Raw genomic sequence first — 25259 nt, forward strand, 5'->3', positions numbered from 1 at the left:
CTACATGGCCACCCTCACACAAGTAGCCCACCATCACAATTTAACAATATCTCCTACACCAACAACACCCAGCTCATCCTCTTCCTCACCAAAAAGCGGCATACCACCGAAACCAACCTCCACTACACAATGAAGGACGTCACCAATTACATTAAGAGCAGCTCTCTAAACATGAACTCAAACAAGATGAAGGTACTCATCCTCAGACCCACACCCTCAGCCTTGGACGACTCCTCCTACCTAACTACAATGTGGACAGTACCAACACCTACCAACCATGTCCACAACATAGGATTCGTCCTCCACTCCTCCCTCTCCATGTATAAGCAAGTCTACACCATCTCCTTGTACTGCTATAACACACTCCACATACTCCGCAACATTTACAAATGGATCCTAACCAAAAGAAGAAGAACAGTGAAACAGGCCTTCATCAGCAGCAGACTACACTGTGAAAAAACATTCTACACAGCAATTTCAGCCAAACACCTGCAACAACTACAACAAATCCAAAACACCTCCACCTGAGTGATCATCAATGTCCCCTGCTGCAGACACATCACCCACCACCTGATACATCTACACTGTCTCAATATCAACAAGAAGATCACCTTCAAGCTCCTCACCCTCACTTTCAAAATACTCTACAACACCAGACTAATCTACCTAAACAGCAATAATCCAGAAAGGCCAAATTTTGATCTTAACATTTTGGCTTTAAAAATATTAGGTAAGAATTTGGTAACTCTTTAGGGAAACGCTGCTTAAAAATGAATTGACTAATATTACAATGTATCCAACCTTTCAGACATCTTAAATAAACAGGGTAATGTCCAGATGTTGTAGAAAGTCCATCATGAAAAATAATTGCAACAGCTACAAAAGTTCTTCCTGATATTGAAACTTGACCAGCTACAACATTTTTAATTAACGTTTCTAATTTTCTTCCATCACCTCTACAACATTGCAGCATTAAAATTACATACTGTCCATATCTTTGTGTAACTAATGTTGATGACATTTCTGATATACATTGGCTACCCTTCATGTTCTGACTTACCCCTCAAATCAGATTGTTAAAAGACACTGATTCACAATCAGGTAAAGTCAAATATATGAATCTTTCAGTGTCTATGTTAGTGCTACATGTAAACTAACAATTTTCACAGTCATGTTGCCATTTATAAGAAAGGCCAAAAAGGTTTTCAATATCTATACCTTCATCTTCCAGTACAGCAAGCATAAACATGAAAAATTCCTGACAATCTTGCTGAATATTTGGCGTAAATTGACTCGACCCAGAACATATGTCCAAAACATTTGGAATATCAGAAAATTTTACTTTTATCACTACTACATTTCTCATAAACAGAATACAACAATGAACAGTATCTTTTGTCCCGATTTTCAACAATTTGCTGCTGCAAACTTTCAAGAACAAAAACAACATTAACAACTACATCAGCATAGCAGTTGACACCACAACTATTTTCAAACCGATAACCAACATTCTCTTCAACACTGTCCTTTTTCTTTTTGCTTGCAGGAGCAACTTCATCTTGTTTTTTTTCTTTCTCTACATTATCACTACAGATATTTTCAAATCTTCTTTTTCTACCTACCACACGCTTTTCAAATACTGGATATTGACCTAAATTAGGTGCATATTCTCTTTTTAACCTATTATACTCTTTCACCCAATTTACATCTGCACTAACCTTTGTCTCATCAAAATCAATTAAGTACAATCCAGATAAAGTTCTGACTCGAGACAAAGCAACATATCAATCAATCATATCATTTGTAAAGCGCACTACTCACCCGTGAGGGTGAGTAGTGGCGCTGGGGTGGGGAATGCTGCTACTGCTTGAAAATCCAGGTCTTGAGGAATTTTCTGAAGGTCAGCAGGTCTTGGGTCTGCCGTAGGTGGATGGGGAGGGTGTTCCAGGTCTTTGCGGCAAGGTGGGAGAACGATCTGCCACCTCAGGTCGCTCTTCGGAAGCGAGGGACTGTAGCGACAGCGAGGTCGGCGGAGCGGAGCTGACAAGTGGGGATGTAGAAACTGAGTCGTCTGTTGAGGTACGTTGGTCCGGTATTGTGGAGTGCCTTGTGTGCGTGGGTGAGGAGCTTGAAGGTTATCCTCTTGTTGACCGGGAGCCAGTGCAGGTCTCTCAGGTGGGGTGTGTTGTGGCTGCGGCGAAGGATGTTGAGGATCAGGCGTGCAGAGGCGTTCTGGATGCGTTGGAGCTGTCTCATGAGTTTGGCTGAGGCTCCTGGGTAGAGGGCATCTCCATAGTACAACCTACTGCTGACAAGGGCATGGGTGACTGTTCTTGTTTCAGTGGGGATCCACTTGTAGATCCTACGGAGCATGCGGAGGGTGTTGAAGCAGGAGGAGGAGACGGAGTTGACCTGTTTAGTCATGGAGAGGGTGGAGTCGAGGATGACCTCTAGGTTGCGTGCATGGTCGGTGGGTGTTGGAGCGGTTCCCAGTGCGGTCGGCCACCAGTAGTCGTCCCAGGCCGAAGGGTTGGATCCGAGGATGAGGACCTCCGTCTTGTCTTAGTTCAGCTTCAGTCGGCTGTTCCTCATCCATTCAGCAACGGCCTTCATTCCTTCGTGAAGGTTGGTTTTGGCGGTGGGGGGTCCTTGGTGAGGGAGACTGCCAGCTGGGTGTCATTGGCGTAGGAGAGGATGTTAACGTTGTGCCGATGGGCGACGTGGGCGAGCGGTGCCATGCAGATGTTAAACAGAGTTGGGCAGAGGAATGAGCCCTGGGGTACGCCGCAGTCGATCTTGGTGGCTTCGGATCAGAAGGGGGGAAGGCGGACGATCTGTGTTCTGCCAGAGAGGAAGGAGGTGGTCCTGTCCAGGGCCTTCTCTTGGATCCCAGCGTTGTGGAGGCGTGTTCATAGTGTGTGGTGACAGACCGTGTCGAAGGCGGCTGACAGGTCCAGGAGGGATGCGTTTCTCCATTGTCCAGCAGGGACTTGATGTCATTGGTGGCGGCGATGAGGGCAGTCTCGGTGCTGTGGTTGCTGCGAACCTGGACTGGGAAGGGTCCAGGATGTTGTTCTCCTCGAGGTAGAGGGTCAGTTGTTCGTTGACGGTCTTCTCGATGACCTTTGCTGGGAAGGGGAGCAGGGAGATGGGCCGGAAGTCCTTGAGGTCCTTGGCGTCCACCTTGGGTTTCTTGAGTAAGGCGTTGATCTCGGCGTGCTTCCAGCTCTAAGGGAAGGTTGCTGTTTTGAAGGAGGTGTTGATGACTTTCCGGAGATGGGGTGCAAAGGATGTGCTGGGTTTGTTAAAGATGTGGTGTGGGCATGGATCTGATGGAGATCCAGAGTGGATGGTGTTTATGATTTCGATGGTGTAATCGTCGTTGATGTTGGACCAGTAGAGCAGGCGGTTGGTGAGGATGGTGATCGTGGGGGCTGAGCTCTCAGCGGTGTCGGGGGCTGTCGTGGCGTTGAAACTGTCGTGGATGTCTGTGATCTTGCAGTGAAAGAAGGTGGCCAGCGAGTCACACAGGTCTTGCGAGGGTGGGACGTCGTTGGTGTTGGAGCTGGGATTGGAGAGTTCCTTCACGATGTTGAAGAACGCTTTGCTGTTGTGAGCGTTGTTGTCTAGCCGGTCTTTCAAGGAGGCCCTTTTGGCGGATCTGATGAGGTGATGGTGTCTGCGGGTGGCATTCTTGTGGGTGGCGTGGCTGTCCAGTGTTCCTTCACGGAGCCAGATCTTCTCCAGCTTTTGGCAGGTTTGCTAGGAGGCCCGGAGGTCTTCAGTGAACCAGCTGGCTTTCTTCTTGGTATGATTGTTGGAGGGTTTCTTGATCGGGGCGATGGTGTTGGCACAGACGTTGATCCACTGTCTGAGGTTGCGGGCGGCAGTGTCGGGGCCGGTATGGTCGGCTGGTGGGTTCTGGGCGAGGGTGGTGGTTAGCTGGTCTTCGGTGACTTTGCTCCAGCAGCGGTGAGGCATCTGTGTGCAGCAGTGGTCAGTCCAGTGGAGTTCAGTGGTATGGTTGAAGGAGACGTGGGGGCTTGCGGAGTGGGTGGGTGTTGTGCCAAATTGTCTGAGTCCGAGGTTGGCTAGGTTGTTGATCAGGGTGGTGGAGTTGGTGTCGTTATTGTTCTCGAGGTGGAAGTTCAGGTCCCCGAGGAGGATGTAGTCCGTGGAGTCCAGGGCGTGTGTGCTGATGAAGTCGGCAATGGAGTCGCTGAACTGTGGTCAGGGTCCAGGCGGTTTGTAGATGAGAGTTCCTCTGAGGGTGGTGTTGGGGTCGGTGTGGATCTGGAAGTGCAGGTGTTCTGCTGTGCTGAGGGTGTCATCGGTGTTGGTCGAGACTCTGAGAGTGTTCCTGTGGACAATGGCGATTCCTCCTCCCGCTCTGTTGGTGCGGTCCTTGCGGGTGATCTTGTAGCCTTCCGGGACATCTATGGCTATGTCGGGTGCCGAGGCGGGGTTCAGCCAGGTCTCCGTCAGAAAGGCGATGTCTGGGGAGGTTGAGTCGAGTAGGTCCCAGAATTCAACTGCATGTTTTTGGGTGGAGCGGGTGTTGAGAAGGATGCATCTGAGGTGGTTGAGTTCTTTCCTGGTCGGCAGCATGGTGGGGCAGATGCTTGTGAAGCTGCAGTTCCGGCAGGTGAAAGCTCCTTGGGTACGCTTTGGGGCGGCCAGGAAGCAGGTGTGTGATCGTCCGGTGTTGAGTGCGTGGAGGGTTCTGGCATCGTAGTGGTGTCGGGCATCGTGGCGTTTGTGGTGTCCGGGGGTCCTGGCTCTCGGAGCGGTCCAGGCATGGACGGGCACAGACGGGCTTGCCTTAGGTGCGCCAGGGGCGCGCCAGCGGCGTGCCCACTGAGTACGGCCGTGTGGCGGCTTCCATATGAGGGGATGTGGGAGGGAGGAGCAGCTGGGAGGCGGGAGCAGGCAGCGAATGGGATTGCAGGTGGGCGGGGCCACAGGGACACAGCGGCGAGAAAAATGGGTGGGGGCCACGGGAGAACTGGGCACAGGAAGGAAAAACAAGTTTAGGCAAGAAAACAAGTACTGGCACAGGGTAATAAAAACAAAGTCTGGGTAAGAAAGCAAGTACAGGCACAGGGGAATAAAACAAGTCTGGGCAAGAAAGCAAGTACAGGCACAGGGGAATAAAAACAAGTCTGGCCAAGAAAGCAAGTTAGGCACAGGGGAAAAATACAAGATTAGACAAAAACAATGCAGGCAGAGCCGTGCAGAGCGTGGGGAGCGACCTGCCTGCGAGCAGGGTCATAGGTCGCTCCTTTCACCACTGTGCGGCTTCCATATGAGGGGATGTGGGAGGGAGGAGCAGCTGGGAGGTGGGAGCGGGGCAGCGAATAGGATTGCAGGTGGGCGGGGACGCAGGTACGCAGCGGCGGGAAAAAATGGATGGGGGCCACGGGAGAACTGGACACAGAACGGAAAAACAAGTTTAGGCAAGAAAACAAGTACAGGCATAGAGGAATAAAAACAAGTCTGGGCAAGAAAGCATGTTAGGCACAGGGGAATAAAAACAAGTCTGGGCAAGAAAGCAAGTACAGGCACAGGGTAATAAAAACAAGTCTAGGCAAGAAAGCAAGTACAGGCACAGGGGAATACAACAAGTCTGGGCAAGAAAGCAAGTACAGGCACAGGGGAATAAAAACAAGTCTTGGCAAGAAAGCAAGTACAGGCACAGGGGAATAAAAACAAGTCTGGGCAAGAAAGCCAGTTAGGCACAGGGGAAAAATACAAGATTAGGCAAAAAAAATCCAGGCAGAGCCGTGTAGCAGCATGGGGAGCGACCTGCTTGCGAGCAGGGTCATAGGTTGCTCATATGCCATACCCTCTTTAAACACAGTACTTCCAATATTCACTAAAGCACTATCTACACTTAAACCTTGAGATTTATGAATGGTCACTGCATACGCCAAAGAAACAGGAAACTGTTTTCTGCGAACATACAAATCTTTTACAAGCAAAAAACGAGCTAAACAACAACTAAATTGTTGTATTTCTTAAATTTGATAAAATTTGATTTTCAAAAATTCAACACCATCTCTATTTACGTAATTAAGGAAATCAACAACTTTACCCATTGCTCCATTTACTAAACATTTTTCCACATTCATATTACGTCGTACCATACAGTTTACACATGCATACAAATTCTTTTCTAAACAAGCAGTTTTACTTATCGATTTCTCTAAAGAATCCAATTTCCTCTTCAACTTTTCACTCAACATAATAGTGATTCCTTCATGTTCTATTTTATCAATAGCTTCCAATTTAAAAATGTCTTCATTTTCCAACTTCAACATTTCTTCATTGAATTTAGACATAACATTCACGTAGTGTTGGCATTAAGCAGATTACAGATTTATTTTCTGCAATTGTCATGTATATTTTCTCTGGTACAATATTTTCATTCGGAAACAAATTGGAAAGTAATCGTCTCTGTAAAGCTTGTTTGCCATGTGCAGTCATTTTTCCAATTCTCATATTTTGAAGAATAGTTCCATAATCAACATCATTTGCTTGTCGCATATTTCTAATAAGTTCCTTATACTCAAAATATGACCAAATGTTTACATTTCCAATACTCCCCAAAGACTTTCTAGTATCTTCATGCAGCAGTGTTTTAAACTCTGGTTGTACTTTTACAGGAGAAAATTGTAGAAGATCTCCAAAAACTATCACATGCTTTCCTCCAAATAATACATCATACTATGTTTTAAGAATTTGCTGCTTTCTTAAATGCACAAAAGCAAATATTAAGTTTGATACCAGGCTTACCTCATCAATATTAAGAAGTTTCATTTTCCTCAAAACTCTTGAAACTTCACAACAAGCTTCTCCAAATAGCTTGTGGTATTCTAATTTGTTTTCATGCTCTACTGGTAGCATTAATAAACAATGTAAAGTAATTCCTTTAATATTGTGGGCTGCTAACCCAGTTGGAGCAGTGACAACACAAGACAAATGCGACTCAGTTGTTTTGTGTAGAAAACTTCTGATTACTTTAATTGAAAAACTTTTGCCTGCTCCAGCTTGTCCACTCACGTACATTTGGATAGGTTCAAATGATGAGCAAGAGCACTCTTTCTTCTCATGAAGTAATCCATGGTCAATCTGTTCTCTCACTTGCTCATATATTTCTATCTGCTCAAGATTTAGTTTTTCTTCCAAATTTCCTAAGTTTCTAACTTCCTCTTGACCTTGATACATTACTGTTTCCACTTCTTCCATAGCAGTTGCTGCTTCATTTTGAACAATTGGTTCTCCTAGTGGGTCCTGACTCAATGGAGCAGAAGTTTGACTCTCTTGAGAACTGTCTCTAGCAATCTCAGATGCAATTGTACTTCCTGCTCAATTTCGTCATTCAACATTTTCACATAAATAGCAAAAAAAAACATTGTATAATATCTTTAGTTGCATTGAAAGAATCTTCATAGCTCTCGAAATTGAGAAGTTGCAAAAGAGCTAAATAGTAAAATTCCCTTTTGTCAGGTGTTTCGCAACTCAGTTTACGGTGATTAATCAAATGACCTTTTTTTTCGCTTCACCAGACATCCTTCGAAACCAATCACAGCATATATACCATTATTGATGTTTTCTGTAATATTGAGTTTAAAAATTAGTTTGGCAGCACTTCATAGAGACAAATGTTCTAAAGATAATGACTTCTATTTGGATAATATGTATCCAACATATTTGTTTTCACACTATCCACACTTTCTGGCTCTTTTTCAGCTAAATATTCAATTTCTTGTTCAAATTTAAGAACTCAGTTACGTTTTCCAGCAAGACGTAGACTCACCCAAATGATTCTTCTTGATTTGGAGTATAGACTTGCAGATGATAAGCGATCCGAAAATTCATACGCTCCAATTTCTCAATGAGATAACATCTTCAAACTGTAAGTATATAATTTCTTACTTAGACTCTTCTCGTGGGAAATCTCTTCCCACATTTCCTTCAATTTCGTCTTTTCTGATTTTGTTATGTACAATGTTACATATCGAGCAACAGCAATGGAATTGTCTGCAACATATTGAATATCCATGTTAGCATTCCACATGGACAAAATGACTGGGTTACAGTCATTTATATATTTTGACTCTTCATTTCTTCTTAAGTTGTAGGTATTTTTTGGAGACTTTCTTGTGATAGTATGTCGCAAAGATGACATAAAACTGTTCACTCTTCCATTCGATATTACTGGACGTAGAAATGCAAAACGACTTTTTGTGTAGAGTTTGTCCCTAGATTTGTACTTTCGACAACAGTATTTCCCACAACGATGGCGTTGGAATCGTAACACTTGTAGCCTTAAGTCCTTATCTTCTGTACTTTTGGGTATATCATATGTAGCATATTCTTCAATAAAAGACAACACAGTATCAACTGAGTCTGTACCAAATTTGGGAGCATCTTTGATCCATATTAGCATGTGTATATGAGGAGCACCTCTTGCCTGATACTCCTTTCTCCAAAAGAAGTCCAAAACCTCTCCAAGAGGAGGATTTTTTTTGTAGGTGATAAAAGACATACTAGCTTCAAATCTATGATTGAAATACCTGCATACATTAACAGGATCCAAAGAGCACAATTCTCCAGGTGTCTTGTATTCCATATTTAGTATATTACGATTTGGCTCTCGAAGAAATCGAACTAAATCATCCCAAGCATATTCAGCACAGCTTAGAGTAAGGAACCATGTAGGAGGTCCTAAGTTCCTCAGCATACATTTGAGTTTTCCATGACGACGATATCAGTACTCATTAGTACCACGCTGACACGCCATGGGAATAATTCACTGAGATTCCAAAACACTATCTTTCTGCACTACGTTATCCATAAATTCCTTTGCCGAAACATTTTGCAGATGTACACCTATTTTCAATATATGGTTTACTGCATAAGAAAGTCCAGACAAATTGCCCTCAAACAAAAGATGAAACAAATACGGAATACATTGTCGAAATCTTGGATCTTCTGCATATAATCTTGATGTCTGGAATTCAGATGCAGGAATCTGCACAGGTCGGTCATCATATCGACCTCCTTTTCCTGTGGGAAACAACTGAGGGAAGCAAAGAGCTTCTAAGCTTTTTTCCCATACACTAATGGAACTTCCTTTTGCTTCTTTCATTTGGAATAACTCTATAGTATTCCCCATCACTTCTTTAGAATGCAGTGGATGAACACTGTAATGTTCGTAGATTTCTTCAGTTCTGGACACATCCAGTTTTTCAATTTGTCCAGATGGCAAGTCACTATCTTCTTCTACAGTTATTTATTCTTCTCTCACATACACATTTCTGTAATATTCGTTATTTTTTACCAGATACAACAACATTGCCTTTTTCACTTTCTTAACATCCACTAATTCTTGTAGGAACGCCATTAACAAGAATAACTAAAGGCTTATCCTCTACATTTTCTACACCAATTGTTTCAATATTTTTACTTTAAATCTAGAGGCAAATACACAACTCTTCCCTTTAATCCGCTCTGTAAATCAGAAGGAGGCAATTTTCCTGTCTTAGGCTCCATACGAACAATAGCCTGAAACGGATGCACACATTGAATAAGAATAGACTCATAGGTATTTAAATCTATCAGTTCAGAAGGAATATTTACCAACTCAAGATTATTATGCAGAGCTCTAGCAGGAATTTTGTTCTCGTCTAATTTGTTATAACAAGATTTACAAATATGCTGATCAGAACCAAATTAAAATAATTCTCTACCAACAAATAAGTTGCAAAATCCTTCCACTCATTATTTTTTTCCTTTTCACTTTTTAAATACACATCAACTGTCCTGATCTGATTTTTATAATGAGTTTGTCAACAACAGACACAACAATAATTTGGCCTTTTACCTGAAATCACCTTAAACTTTGTAATTTCTTGCTCAGAATTTTCTGTACTACAATGTTGTACATTCTATTCTACATTTCCTACTATTAATATCTCAATTTCTGTACTGTCTTCCTCAGGAACAAAATAACTAACCTCAATTTCCTCATAAACGTTCTTTACATTTGATACAGATCCATGCAAAAGAGCACTGTTCAACTTTTTTACCAATAGAGCTGTACTTTTTGCCTAATACAATCTTCTGACTAATTTCCTCATTTCAGAAGGATGTACTGCTAACATCCTGAGATGGTGAAAAACACTTCGACATACTTTTTTAGAAACACAAGCCAGAGAATGACCTTGCAAACCAGTATTTTCTCTCACTCTGCTAGGGTCTAGCCCTTGCAACATCTTAATCTTTTGTTTAACACTTTTCTTAGTATAGTTACGTACAAAATTGAGTAAAAAATAATTAGATTATTTCCGTACACTACAAATACTACTACAATTCCAAGTGTACACTGGAGCTTTAGGGCTTTCTCAACTACATTTTTTATACCTTTCTTCTTGTTATAAGATGCAGTTTTTTTTACATCCCTTAATTTCTTTAATTAAATTTAATACAACTCTAATAAAAAACATTTTTTTCTAATTTCCATAAATTGGTTTTTCCTCCATTTACTATACACTATTATTTCTGCAGTTGACTTTCCATAATTGTTCTCTTTATTCTTCTTTTTCTTTTTCATTGCAGATACACTAATACCATTTTTCACTTTGTGCACACTATTCTTAGTCTTTATTTTTTTTCCTCAGAAAAGTGTTCCTTCTCTTACCAGGACTTTTTTCTTTTTTTTAACACATAGTTCTTCATGTAAATCTTGTGGATGACTTCTCTTCAAATAAACACCTTTCTTTCGTTGTTTCCTCTTTTGAGATTTGGTAGGCATGATACCGTTTTTTCAGCATTGATAAACAGAATCTATTAAAAAAAATATATATGCCATTACAAAAATTAATATATGAAATATTCTATAATATTACTTCTAAGAACAAAGGTAGGATTATGAGGACAAACATGAGACTATGAAAATAAAAGTACTTACAACAAAAGAGGAAGAAGTATGAAACAAGGGAAAATATAACGAAAAAGGGGAGTATAAACAGACACTGCAATATAACGGGATAAATGAAGTATGAATAAACTGGAAAATATCAATAGGTAAAGGAGAGTATGAAGGGAAAGATGGAAATATGAGGAGAGAAGAAAGAGTATAAGAAGAAAAAAAGAACGTAAGAGGACAGAGGGGGCAATATAGGAAGAGAGAGAAAGATTCTAAAGAAAAAAGAAGGAATATGTGAAAAGGCGCGCAACTATAAGAACAAAAAAGGAATAATAGCAAAGTACAATGTGTATAAGGACAGGGAGAACAGTACCTGAAGAGAGCATGAACATTGTGGGGAAAAGTGGAGCATAAGGAAAAAAGGGGTGTACAAGAACAGAGGATACAGTCTGAGGAGAAAAGAATTAGTATAAACAGATGGAGGATTATGAAGAGTGAAAAGTGTATGACGAAAGAGGCAGAAGTATGACAAGAGAAACACATATAAAGAGAGAGATCAGTATGAAAAGATGGAGAATATGAGGAAAGTGCTGCAAAGTGTATGGAGGGAGTCAAGGAGGAGTAAGAGAAGAGAGCAAACAATATGAACAGATTCAAGAAGTATAAACAGAGAGGACAGAAAATAAAAATAGAAAAGAAATATGAAGGAAAAGAGGAAAATATGAACACAGAGAGAAGGAGTATAGGACAACAGGAAATATAAGAAAAACTCAGTAGTATGAGGAGACATGGAGAAGTAAGAGAAGAGAGAGGAGAATATGAAAACAGGGGGGAAATGAGGAGAGGAATATGACAATAAGAATAGACGGCAATATTAGTAGAGAGTGCAAAGTATAAGTACAGAGAGAAGAGTATTAGAAGAAAAAGAAAAGTATGAGAAAACAATAGGGAGTACCTGCAAAGAACAGCGAGAATAAGAAGAAACAGAGAAAATAAGAACAGAAGAGTATATATGAAGAAAGAGTAAGGAATGTAAAAAGACACAGAGACAAAAATGTGGAGAGAAGATAATTATAAAGGAAGACTGACCGTATAAGGAGAGAGGGAGTACTATGAGAAGACAGTAAGAACTATGACAACAGTGGTGAACATAAAGACAAGAGAGAATATAAAGAGGAGGACAAATATGCAAAAAGAGGAGCAAGTATGAAAAAAAAGTATAAAAAGAGAGCAGAATATAAAAAAAAGAAGATAGTATAATGAGAGAGGAAGGAGTAAGACGAGACAGGAGGGAGTATAACAAGAGAGTGTAGAAAATATGCAAAAATATGCGAATATAATTCCTTAATATACACACATGCACACTGTGATATTACCCAAAGAATTATAAGACCATGCATTTTACCAAAACACATTTACTACTGTAAAATGTTTAAAAAGGAGCGAATATAGGGGCATATTATCAAGGACCGATGTTAAAATTATCGCCGTTTTATCGGCCAGAAAATGCAGATAAAACGGCGATAATGGGCTTGATAATAGGCTTGATGATACGCCCTTGTTAATTCCCATAGAAATCTGTGTTCTGGTGTTAACATGGGCTTCTATGGGATTTAACAAGGGTGTATTATCAAGCCCATTATCGCTGTTTTATCGGCAGTTTCCGGCCGATAAAACAGCGATAATTTTAACACTGGACCTTGATAATATGCCCCATAATTCCTTACTGTACGTTTAACTGACTATACATATTCCGTGTATATAATTACTACATTTCAGTGAACCACATTGACTCATTTTCCAAATACATATGCAATTTACTACATTATTTCTGCCACTATTACATCAAAAAAACGAACACAATAAAACAACAAAGACGCACAAGGGGCTTGTAAATCGAACCAGACTACATACAGAGGAAGAGAAACGAGAAAGAGGACAGAACAGGGAGTGTCAAGAAAAAAAATTAATATGAAGAGAAAGGGAAGAAAATGAGGAGACAGAAGGAATAAGAGAAGAAACAGGAAAATATAAAGACAAAGAAGGGCAATATGACCACAGAGGACAATATAAGAAAAAGACAGTAGAGAGAGAGAGACAAAGGAGTAAGAGGAGAGAGAGGGAAGTATAAAAAGAGAGGCTAGAAATTATGGAAAAAGGGACAAATATAGGGCCATATTATGAAGAAAGGGCGACACATTATCGCCGCTTTTATCGGCAGGAAACTGCTACTAAAGCGGCAATAATGGGCTTGATAATATGGCCTTGTGAATTCCCATAGAAGCCCAGGTTAACACTATAACCTGGGCTTCTATGGGAATTCACAAAGGGCATATTATCAAGCCCATTATCGCCGCTTTAGCGGCAGTTTCCTGCCGATAAAAGCGGTGATAATGTATCGCCCTTTCTTGATAATATGGCCCATAATTCTTTAATGTACACAGACGTACAATGTGATATTAATCAATAAAACATAACAGCATGCATTATAGCAAAACACATTTACTACTATAAAACGTTTAACAAGGGACGAATATAGGGGCATATTGTCCTTCACATCTAACATGGGCTTTGATTGGAATTCCAAAGAGCATATTATCAAGCCCATTATCGCTGCTTTTTTCAGCAGTTTTCTGCCAATTAAGCGGCGATAATTTTATTGCCTGTCTTAATAATATGCCCCATAATTCCTTAATGTACAAAGATGTACCACATACATTCCCATACAATTTATCAACTCACCTTTCAAATTGATTTGTAGATTAAGAAGAATTCCACTCATACAGTAGATATTCTTATACAGAATCTCTCTAGTTCCGTGTTTGCAGCAAAACCACGAAATTGAACATTTTCCCTCTCATTTTACACATACATACATATAAACAACCAATTAAAATCATTCACAAATTAATTCAAAACGAAACACACATTTCTATTGCTTTAACATTTCAAACCTTTCCAAATGACATAACTTTCCACCCTACCCCCAACAGATCATGCAAAAGTCAACTGTCAACAGAGGTCAAAAGTTCACCACTGTATAAAACACTGCTCCTCAACAATTTTAGATTTTAGACTATGCATAATCACTTACTTATAAGTACCAATAAAAAGAAAAGGTCTCATTACAAGCAGCCAACATATAAACACATAAACTTGATAGATATCTGTAAAATATATATTTTTTATTGATTTTTTCTTGCTTACGTACGCTTATGAAACGACTTTCAGAATTCGCACAGTACCGTACACTAAATATACGGTAAAAAAAAAAATAGCATCTATCTCTAATGTTTTTCAATCCCCGGGGAACCCATCTCCCGGGGCTCAAATATAACGTTGAGCACCGTGGGGGGAGCCCCAAAACCCCCACGGTCCCAGCCGGCTCCCTGCGTCCTTCGGGAGCTGGCATTGCTTTTTGTCATGGAGACCAGCTTACATGCTGCTCTCTCAGACGAAAAGCAATCTGCTTTATTACTTGAAAGATAACTCTTGCCCGAAATAGCAAACAGCAATGTCCCAGGGATAGGTACCCTGTAACACTACAGGAGCCGACCCTGGGAGGTGGTGGTCCCCTCGGCCATCAAAGGCTCAACAAACGCCATCAAAGATTTTGACCTTGGGGATCATTGTAAACCCCCTAAGCAGTCCTAGGGGGACAGGAAGTCCTATAGCAAATAGCAAACTTTTCCTGTCAACCTACACACTCAATCTACACACATATACAAATAAATAAAAAATCACATTTATTCCCACATTAAATTATAATGAAACACACTTTTATATTGCTTGAACTTTTGCACCCTTTCCAACTGACTAAACTTTCAAACCTTCCCCCATTCCAAAATCTGCCAGTTACCATAGAAACACTTCAGGGAACACCTAACTCAGCACACAGGTGAAAATTTAATCATACATTGTTGCAGATTAAAACTGCAAGCGTGCTTGACTTCAGAATTTACCAGCTTATCTTATGTGACGTTCTTTTCTATCAGTGTGAGTGGGTGAAGAACCTGCGATGATGATGGGAGCACGAGTATGTCGTTAACCATACAGATATCAAGGCTCGGCACCATATATGAGACTTTTTTGTTGGAGATTGGGATTACATCATGAAGAAGGTGTCTTTTCCACGAAAAGGTGAGCAGTGAGACTTGAGTACACATCAGAAGGAGTCAAAGGGTTGTAGCTGACTACATACAAATATGCGACTTAGTATTTTAGACAAATGCACTCCTACATAATGTATTAATTTACATGTTTAATTTTTTTTCCCAATAGCAGTAACATTTTATAATCGCTGAAATGTCCGGAATATATTCATAATACAAACAGTTCGTAGAAATGTGACAATCAAGGTCTATAAAAGCGCGATATTATCTAACTCTAAATTAATATAGCAACAATTATCAATCATAACATCTTTTTTTAATATATTTTAGATATACAGCTTCACAATGGATTATGTATCAAGGACGATGGCAATAGAACAAGGTGAGCAAAGAAGCTTGTTTCTGAAACAACGACAAGTTATCTGTGAAAAGAGAGAATCTGTAGTATGCAGCAGGCGTGCAAAACACACATTGGGCTAACGGGGCTTCAGCTAGGATGAGATAGCTTCCTGGGCCCACACACAGTCGCACCTGAGTATGTCACAGGTCTTTTAAAGACATTTTACTTGTTAATGAGGCTTTGATATCCCCCCACTTACAGCCCCTGCAGCTCCACTTTTCTTTTTGCTTGAACTTAAGCCCCCACCCCAAATTTTTTCTAGCCCCCCCCCGATATTTTTTGACTGTGGCTGCGCCTCTGGCGTTAGGTACCCCCTCCCCTGTCGTGTGTTTCTCTCCCACCTTTTAATGTCCTTTTTTCTCTTTCTCTTTCTTACTCTCTCACATTGTTTCTATTTTTAGAGACAACAGCTTACATGCTGCTCTCTCTGACGAAAAACAATCTGCTTTCCTACTTGAAAGAGAGAGCAGATTAACTTGCTCTCTCTTTCAAATAGAAAAGCGGTTTGTTGTGGTAAAGTGGGAACCGCGACGCTCCCGCCCTACCATACCAAACAGCAGTGTCCCGGGGGTAGGAACCCAGAGACACTGCAGGAGCCGGCCCTGGGAGGCGGTGGTCCCCATGGCCATCAAGGGCTCCAGGAGGGGCGCCGTGTGACCCCCTCCCAACATTAAAAAGCCCTAGGGGGTACAGGTCCCCGGGTCTGAATGGTCATTTTACTGCCCCAGGAAGGTGGCGGTCCCCGGGGCATGTACAGGGGAGGGGGAGCTGAAAACAGGGGGTGGCAGTTAACTGGGCTGCGGGGGTCCTTACAAGCCCCCCTTTATGGATAAATATTACCCCCGAGATTTGGCCCCCCAGGAAGCTAATTAAGAATAAAACAGACTTCTAGTTTTTTTTACCTATAGGCGTATCCCGCGATTTCTTATTTTTTTTAAAACAAATTAAAATTGGGGGCCTAAAGATACATGTGGGACCCCATGAGCAGGCCTAGAAGGTCAGGATGTGTCTACACTGCCCCTTTCCTTTTTTTCAACTTTGTTGTACTGTTTTCTTGTGATATATATGTTACCTACCGGCGGTCGCCAGTAGGTAGTTATAGTTAGGGCCTACTTTCCATAGGAAATCCACAACATTCTATTTGGAATACCTTTGGCGCTGGAGGACGAATCTCGCGAATTTCTCCAAGAAAATAGCCTGCTTCTCTCCACTCCTTCCCTGAAAGATTGGGGGTGATTCTTCAAGTGAGGGCCAAGAAAAAAGGGGGGTTCCCAAAATGTGTTTTCCCCATGCAATTTTCCATAGTGACCTTTAGCCAGGGCTACAGCCCGAACGGCTGAACGGAATTACACCAAATTTGGTAGAGAGGTATAGTTTGGTTCGCAGATTGTGCTTTTTGTTAAATGGTGTAAATCCGTTCAGTAGTTCCTGAAAATTATAGTGATATCTAGAGACAAAGTATTGCACGCGTACGGAAATCCGTACAATTACGAGCACGAGCAGCATGCTGATTGGCTGTCAACTGTGTGTCAACACTCCAAACCAGGAAGTGTTGGTAGCCATCTTGTTCGTCGCTAGAACCGAGTCACAAGAAAACAGTAAAACAAAGTTGAGAAATAAGGAAAGGGGGCAGGGTAGAAACATTGTGACCCTCTAGGCTTGCTCAGGGGGTCGTACATGGATCTTTAGGCTCAATTTTAATTTTTTTTAAAATACAAAATCGCGGGGTACGCGTATGGTACACGCACGCGGTACTATATTGTTTTATAAAATGTATAAGTCTTCAAACTATCTTTATTCTTACGACTTATGGCCGATATTTCCGTAATTGATTTTAACAGTAATATACACTTTTTAAAAGTTTTAAAAAACTATTTTCATTATTATCCCAGATAATGTCTTCTCTTAATATGTACATTAAATACATAAATATATGTTTTTGAACAATTTAGAATCTTTTGCACCGTGCATGTATGGGGCGCCGTATATGAAGTCACGCGGGATAATTATTATTTTTTTTTTTAAACCGCAGGGTATGCGAAGCCCGCTTTATTGTTAATTAGCTTCCGGGGGGGCCAAATCCCTGGAGCAATTTGTTTTTCATAATGGGGGGCCTAGAGGGTCTCCCCTGCGTGGGGATTGCTAACCCCCAGATCTTTAACTACATGTATGCGGGGGGCTCATGGCCCCCCGGAGTTCCAAGGACCGCCTCCTCCTCCACTCGAGCCACCCCCGGGGCCTCTTTTTATTAAAAAAAACTGTGCAAAGGGGTTGTAAATGTGGTATTTTGCTTTCGTTTCTGTCTTGTAGAGGATCCAGGGTAAAGATAAAGTTTTTTTGTACAGTCACTACCTTTCTGCCTGTTAAAATAGCAACAGCTCAACAGTTCATAGATCACTTGCGTGAGTACAGAGGTTAGACGTTCATCACAATATGTTAGTCGTAGAAGAAGTCAGTGGAAAAGTTTTGTTAGGGATACCTTCCTGTTCGGGGAGTATTAGGGTAATGTTCTCCAAGCTGCACTTCATTAAGTTTAATGTTCATTGGCTGTAAAGTATTAAAAGTAGAAGGTTTAGCTGTCATTCCTTGCTCGTCTGTGGAACAACATGGACATTTTATTAGCTAAAGTGTTCCGAGCACAAGTTTGCTCCTTATTGGATGGGAACGGTTCACTGTTGTCATGATATTGTGATACATTTTCCTAAGGAGTATGGGGAAAGAAAGTAGTAGAGGGAAGGTTAGGAACACTATTAACTCTGTACAGTGCCCATAATGTGGTGGAGAGGAATTATGAGGGAAACAATTTTTTTTATATGTTTCAAGGGCCATTTATATAATTGGCATGTGGTGTATAAATCACGGCGGAAAAATTACAGTGTCTTGCGTTGTTTTATTTTATCAAGTTTGTAAGTGACACTTCTTAGTAGTACTATTTACTTATATTGTGGTGTTTACTTTCCGGATGGGGAATTCAGTCTAGGTTTGAAACAGTTTTTATTAAGCAAATACAAATAAACTTTCTTCCGAAACTCTCGCTGTATATATGAAAGGGGTGACAATTAAAAATGGAATTTCATAAAATATCAGTTAAGCTTGGCTATATTCTTCTTTTTTGTGCTGCAGTTTGTAAAAGTGTTGCACCACATTCTTGTTTATGCAAGAGGGCATCAGTTACTTCTAGATAAAGTAGAATAGAAGTGCTACAACAAACACTCCCGTACTACATTATCTCAGATCAAGAGAACAAGTAAAACAGTTAAATATAAATTATTTCATATTACTTAGAAAGGCATGCATTATTATTTTTCAAATTTGTATTCTGTACTATTCCGAAACGTGCTGTCGTAGTGTTTAAAGGTTGCAGTTTGTTCCGCTAATAAATCACATACTCACCAAAGAATATATAGAATGGTACAGGTCCTATTTATTCTTTAGGGAGAAGGTGAATAGGAATCGCAAATAAGAATAGAAATTAGAAAATAACATTCAGAAATGTAGGGTTTATTAAATATTTAAAGTAACAAAGTATGAATGATAGGTATATTTTAATATATATAAAAATATCTGATCAAGTACTTATAAATATTTGATAATTAAATTCCAGATGACGCTGAAAAATCTCCCTTTCCTCTTCTGTAGCAATAGAACAATCTATTATAATATAACGATTGATACCATTGTTACAGTAAAAAGATAAGGAAAATAAAGTTATGTATTTAACGGAACATCCATAATGATAATCTGCTGAACGGTAATTATTTACTGAACTTCTTTTCTCCGGGAGGTGAAAAGATTTGATCTTCGTGGCGACGGATCATAAACTCCTCTGAGATCATGACGGTGAGAATAATAATATATATATATTCTCACAGCATATGATCACAAGGGGAAAATAGACTGAAAGCCGCAAGCCGGTAACGTTGCTTACTTATCGTTACTGTTTGTGACAACGGATTGTGAATTCCACTAAGATCACCAAGACTGTTAATGTTATAATATACATATTAACAGTATGTTATCTCTAGAGGAAAACACAATAACAAGTGTAAAATGGTGACGTTGATTCTAAATGTTTAGGGTTTGCGTCGACGGGTCAGCAACACCTCTCGAGCGAAGTACAATATCAATATTATAATATAAAAAGTCACTATATATAAGGTGAAAGGTGCCGGAAAAAGAGCAATATTTGTTATAATCTATCTGTTTGTAAAAGCAAGCTGCTGACGTTACAGAGAAAAAGCGAAAAACATGCAATAACATTTTTTTTTACATATAAATGTTTAAATATTGACAAATAGCCACACATTATAACTAAGCACTATGCCTATGCCATATTGAAACAACTTACAACTCCGGAATATATTTGTTGACGTAAAAAGAGAATCCAATGCTAGAGAACGGAACCTGCAACAGAGATTGGTGATTCAGAAATAACTCGAGAAAACGAAACTAATTGCACAGTAGGTGTGGTTTATATAGTTTTTTGTTGTTTAGTAGACTATGGAAGGAAGATGTAGCTCTGCCTATTTAGATGGCACATTTTGCAGTTTACACATGCTCACGTTTTAACTGTTTTTTTCTGCACATGTTTTGAAAAGTTACAAACTGTGAAGCTGTAAAGGTTTCAATTTTGATAGTAACTCATATAAGGTATTATTATCTACATATGTTGGAGAGTTTAAATAGTGTTACTCTGTAAAATGTGTTCTTTGCATTTTCATGATTAAAAGCATCTAAATAGAAGACGTATAAAAAAATATCATTATCATTAGAAGAAAAAAAAAGGTTTAATATTTGTTATTTTTATGGTTCTTAATTTAAAAAATGCTAGTATTTGTAAATTGTTATCCTACCCTCGGAAAGGTGTGCTGGCGCTTGGGGCTTTGGAAAGGTTAATAAATAATAAATATCCTTTTCTATGCACCTGCAAACTTGGCTTTTAAACTTTTAATTAACCAGTCTGTATCTTTACACTTCCTCCAAACATTTTGGTACTGCTATTTTAGTATTTTAGTGGGCCATTCAGCAGCATGTGTTTATGTATACACTTTTCTAAAAGTGAAGCTGATATACATTTTGCCAGACAGTGTCCTTGCAGAATGTAATAATTCAGCCAGTACCCAAGTAGTCATGGTGCAAAATGGGCCTTAGGGCATGGACTGCTTCAAACTCCTATACACTATGCATGCACTCTTCTATGCATGGGCAAACTTGTCTTTTATAGCTTTTATTATCCAGTCTATATTCTTACACTTCCAGCAAACTCTTTGTGATTGCTGATTCAGTATTGTAGTGAGCTATTTAGCAGAATGCCCTTATGTATGCACTGTGCTAAAAATGAAGCTCTTTTAAATTCAGACAGACACTCTCCTTGCAGCACTGTAATTATCCAGTCAGTATTTAAGTTATCATGGTTGCAAAGTAGGCCTTAGGCCATGTACTGCTTTAAACCTGTATAGACTATGCATGTAGTCTTCTATGTAGCTGCACATTTGTTTTTTATACATTCAATTTCCCAGTCTGTATCATTAGACTTTCACAATCACTCTCACTCTACTGTTTCAATATTGTAGTGAGCGATTCAGCAGTGTTTCCTTATATATGTACTGTGGTAAAACTGAAGCTATTATAAATTCAGTCATGCTTTCTCTTTGCAGAACTGTAATCATGCAGTCAGTACCCAAGTAATTATGGAGCAAAGTAGGCCTTAGTATATGGACTGCTTCAAACTTCTATTTACTATGCATGTACTGTTCTATGCACCTGCAAATTTACCTTTTATATCTTGGATTCCTCAGTCTTTATCTTTACACTTCCACCAAGCCCTCTGTCATTCCTGTTATAGTTTTGTAGTGACTCATTGATCAGTGTGTAGTAATCCATTCACTACATTCAAACAGTAATCAGCAGATTTACAATAAGTGGTATATTCCCAGAGATATGCCAGTTATTGTGCACTGTGATATCACCACAATGGATGCACTGTATTTACAATGTGGTGTATTATAGAGCAAAAGCGCTTGAATTGCGTTCCAAGGGCAACGCAGCTCCAGCAATGCTCTTGGGGTTCTATGCTGATGCTCACAATGCTGTGTCAATCCTTACACCTGTTTCAAGCAGGTGCAGGGTTTTGACGTAGCATAGGCCTAAAAGTGACTGAATTAAATCGTGTAGATTTCTCTCAGTCACTTTTAGGAGGGGTTATCCGATGCCAGAACACTTACACTCCCTCCCCCGCCCCCCTCTCTGAGCAGGAAAGCCTCTTTCTGGCGCAGGGCTTTAGAATGTGATGCACTTCCATATGCATCACATTGTAAATATAAGACACCATGGCACATCTTTTGCACCACCGCTGAATCACAAAAGTGATGGAAAAGATGTGTAAAAGAGGCACAAGGGGGTTGTAAATCCGCTCCTAACACATACAAATTCACCCAGGCAGTTTTACTAGCAGTGCACATTGAAGCATAGACTTGTAACATATTTATATGGATATGTTACATTGAAGTGCTTCGGCGGTACTACAGTATACTATAGGTAAACACCTTATACATTTATGCTGTAGCACTCCCTTAGAGGTTTGCACTACTAATTCATTCATTTATGCAGTACACATTCATTCTGACAAATATTTACACACTAATATAGAAATATAGTTCTTTCTTAAGCCAGGGGAGGTAGTTCTGAAAAGAACTGTTTTTTTTTCTTTTTAGTTTTCTATTTTTTTGTATTTTCTCAGCAAGTTTTTCGATTTTTTTTTTTAAACCAAAAAAATGAAACTGGGAACAAAAAAACTGTGGAACAGGGACAAAAAAGAAAAAAAATATTATTGTTTTGGGCAACGCTGCTCTTCTTTCCTCTTCACAATAAGGTCAATAGACTGCTCACCGTAACAAAGGAGTTCTATGCAAAATTTACAATGAATTGTAAGATCCGCAAACTGAGGCACAATAATAGGATGCGGACTGCTCGGAGGAGGTGGTGGTGCAGTTGAGGTAGAAGGAACTGCAGGTTGAGGGTTCTCCTGGAACCTTTGTGTTGCCATCCTTGCATAATTATTTGGATGCACATTTTTGACATGGCGAACCATTGAGGCCGTCCCGAAAGAGTACTTTTTAGTGGGGTCACACCTGGAAAGTGTAACCTCACAGATCTTGCACGTTACTTTCGGCGCATTCACCTTTTTCTGTCCCTCCAGATATGAAAAAAGCTTCCAAATGAAAGCTTATTTTCTCTTTTTCTGAGGTGGCTCAATAACAAAATCTTCCTCAGAGGAATGTACTGATGAACTCTCAAAAAGAGCAGCCATTGTAGAGTTTGGTTCTAAAAGACTACAGTTCCACAGAATAGATGTTTCTCCTGGGAATGTCCAAGTAGGATGATCAAAATGAGAGGGGTCTTTCAACAGTTGGAATAGGAAGTATTATGAACCAATCACAACTCTCGTTTTATGGTCACATTACTTTGCAGACCTTTACAGTGCTCTTACGGTGCTCTTACGGTGCTCTTGAGATGCAAGTACATACGACGTACCTCTGCGATTTGTGTAATTGCTTTTAAAGGTAATATTCGCTTATTAAAAGTTTTAAAAAACTATTTTCATGATTGTCCTAGATAATGACTTCCCTTAATATGTACATTAAATACCTAAATATATGTTTTTGAACAATTAGACACTTTTGCGCCGTACTTGACGTCACGCAGAAGCGTTGATGCGACGCGCAAGATCAAAGCATATCCGTAACGAGTGCGCGGCGACACGCAGAGGACCATTTACCGTACAAAGTGTGGTGCGATCACTGTTCGCGTACGGTGCGATTACCCAAAAAAATATGAAAAAGGAATTTTACAGAATTTAATTGTAAAAAATTACAATTTTTTTTTTTCATAACAAAAATTGGGATTTAGTTTTGTTATTATTTTACATTAAGAATATGAAATATAATTTAAAAAATAAAATAAATATAAATATTTATTATAAAAATGTAAGAAATTAGTATAAAAAGAAAGACATATAATAATTTATACATTTAAAAATTATCATTTACAAAACCTTTGAAATTCATTGAAAGAACCATCGGTTTCAGCCATGTTATAGTTAGGAATTATCATTTAAAAAAGCTTAGAAATTTACTGAAAAAACCATAGGTTTCACACATGTTATAGTTAGCTGGGCATTTCACTCATACAAAACCATTGAAATTCCCCCGTTATAGTTAGTTCAGCTAACTATAACGTGCGCGCCCGCAATGCACTGCTGATGATGGCACATACTACATCACTCATGACATTGTCAGCGACATCATTCATGACATCACTGATGACATCTCAAATGACATCACTGATGACATCACTGATGACATCATCCTTGTGAAAGAGTGGCAGACCTCCGCTCACCCTAATATAACCTTTGATACACACATTCAAAAATAGAACCTTAAATTTTCAAAAAAATTTAGATATCAATACCAGTTAGAACAACCTATTTAGTAATTCCAAAATCTACATACACATCCACTCATTCACCAATAGTTCTATATAGTCACTCATACATGTACTCACTCATCATATGTGCTCATACACCTATACATCCTGTTACACACCTACACTTATACATAGAGTTATTCACTCATATACTCAAACATCCATTACTTCCATGTACAGCTCTATACACACCACTACATTTATTTCTACAGAAACCTACACATACTTACCCCCAGATGCATCAAGCCTCCATTTTGCGTTTCCAAATTAGCGAAAAATAAGGATTCGCTAATAAGGAATAGCAAAATGCCATGCATGAAGAACTCGCTTTAAAAAATAGTGATTTCTTCAAATTCCTTAATTGCGACTTGCAAATTGCGAGTCCCAATTAAGGAATACCTCCCCATTCATTCCTATGGGCCTAAAGGCCCATAGGAATGAATGGGAAGACAATCTCAATGTGCAATTCTCAATTAGAGAATCGCAAATTGAGATTGCAATTTCAAGGGTGCCAGGGTGTCAAAAGGACACCCTGTTGCACCCGTGAAATCTGCATATGGCTACATTTTGCACACACACATGCCCTAAGGGCATGTCTGTGTGTAAAATGGAACTTTGAAAAATGTTTTTGCAAATTACCATGAAGTTCAACTTAGTGGTAATTTGCGCCCCCTATTAGCGAAATCACTAATTTTTTTACTTTAGTGCATTGTATTTAAGGAATCTCAATTTGAGATTCCTTAAATGCAATAGCAATTTAAGTAATCTTGGGATGATGCATCCCCGATGCATCCCCAATGCAAAAATACCGGTCACAAAGGGGCAGATTCTGAGAATCTGCCCCTTTGCGAGCGGATTTTAGCGTGATGCATCAGGGCCTAACTCTCTTAAACAATCAGTTATAGAAACACATACTTATTTATACAGGAACTCTTCCAATCTATCACTGTCATACTTATATACATCAATATACTAGTTTAAACCATATGTACTTACTCATAAAGACACTATTGAGGCAGTCATTCACTCACTAACACACCCATACACACAATCATTCACCCATACAGTCCTGCACACATGCTGTCTTCAAAACACATACAAACAGCGAGTCAGTCATTCATGCATCTGTGTGCTAAGTAATACCCCCACTAAACCATACAGACACTCATTCTGATACTCAAAAAAACAACTAATGACCTATAATTCCAATGGTTTTGTATGAGTGAAATGTTCAGCTAACTAAAACATGTGTGAAACCTATATTTTTTTCAGTGAAAATAAAAAAAAAATATATATATATATATATATATATATACACACACACACACGC

This window comes from Lissotriton vulgaris, chromosome 12 (genome assembly GCF_964263255.1).
Source record: "Lissotriton vulgaris chromosome 12, aLisVul1.2, whole genome shotgun sequence".
Taxonomy (NCBI): domain Eukaryota; kingdom Metazoa; phylum Chordata; class Amphibia; order Caudata; family Salamandridae; genus Lissotriton; species Lissotriton vulgaris.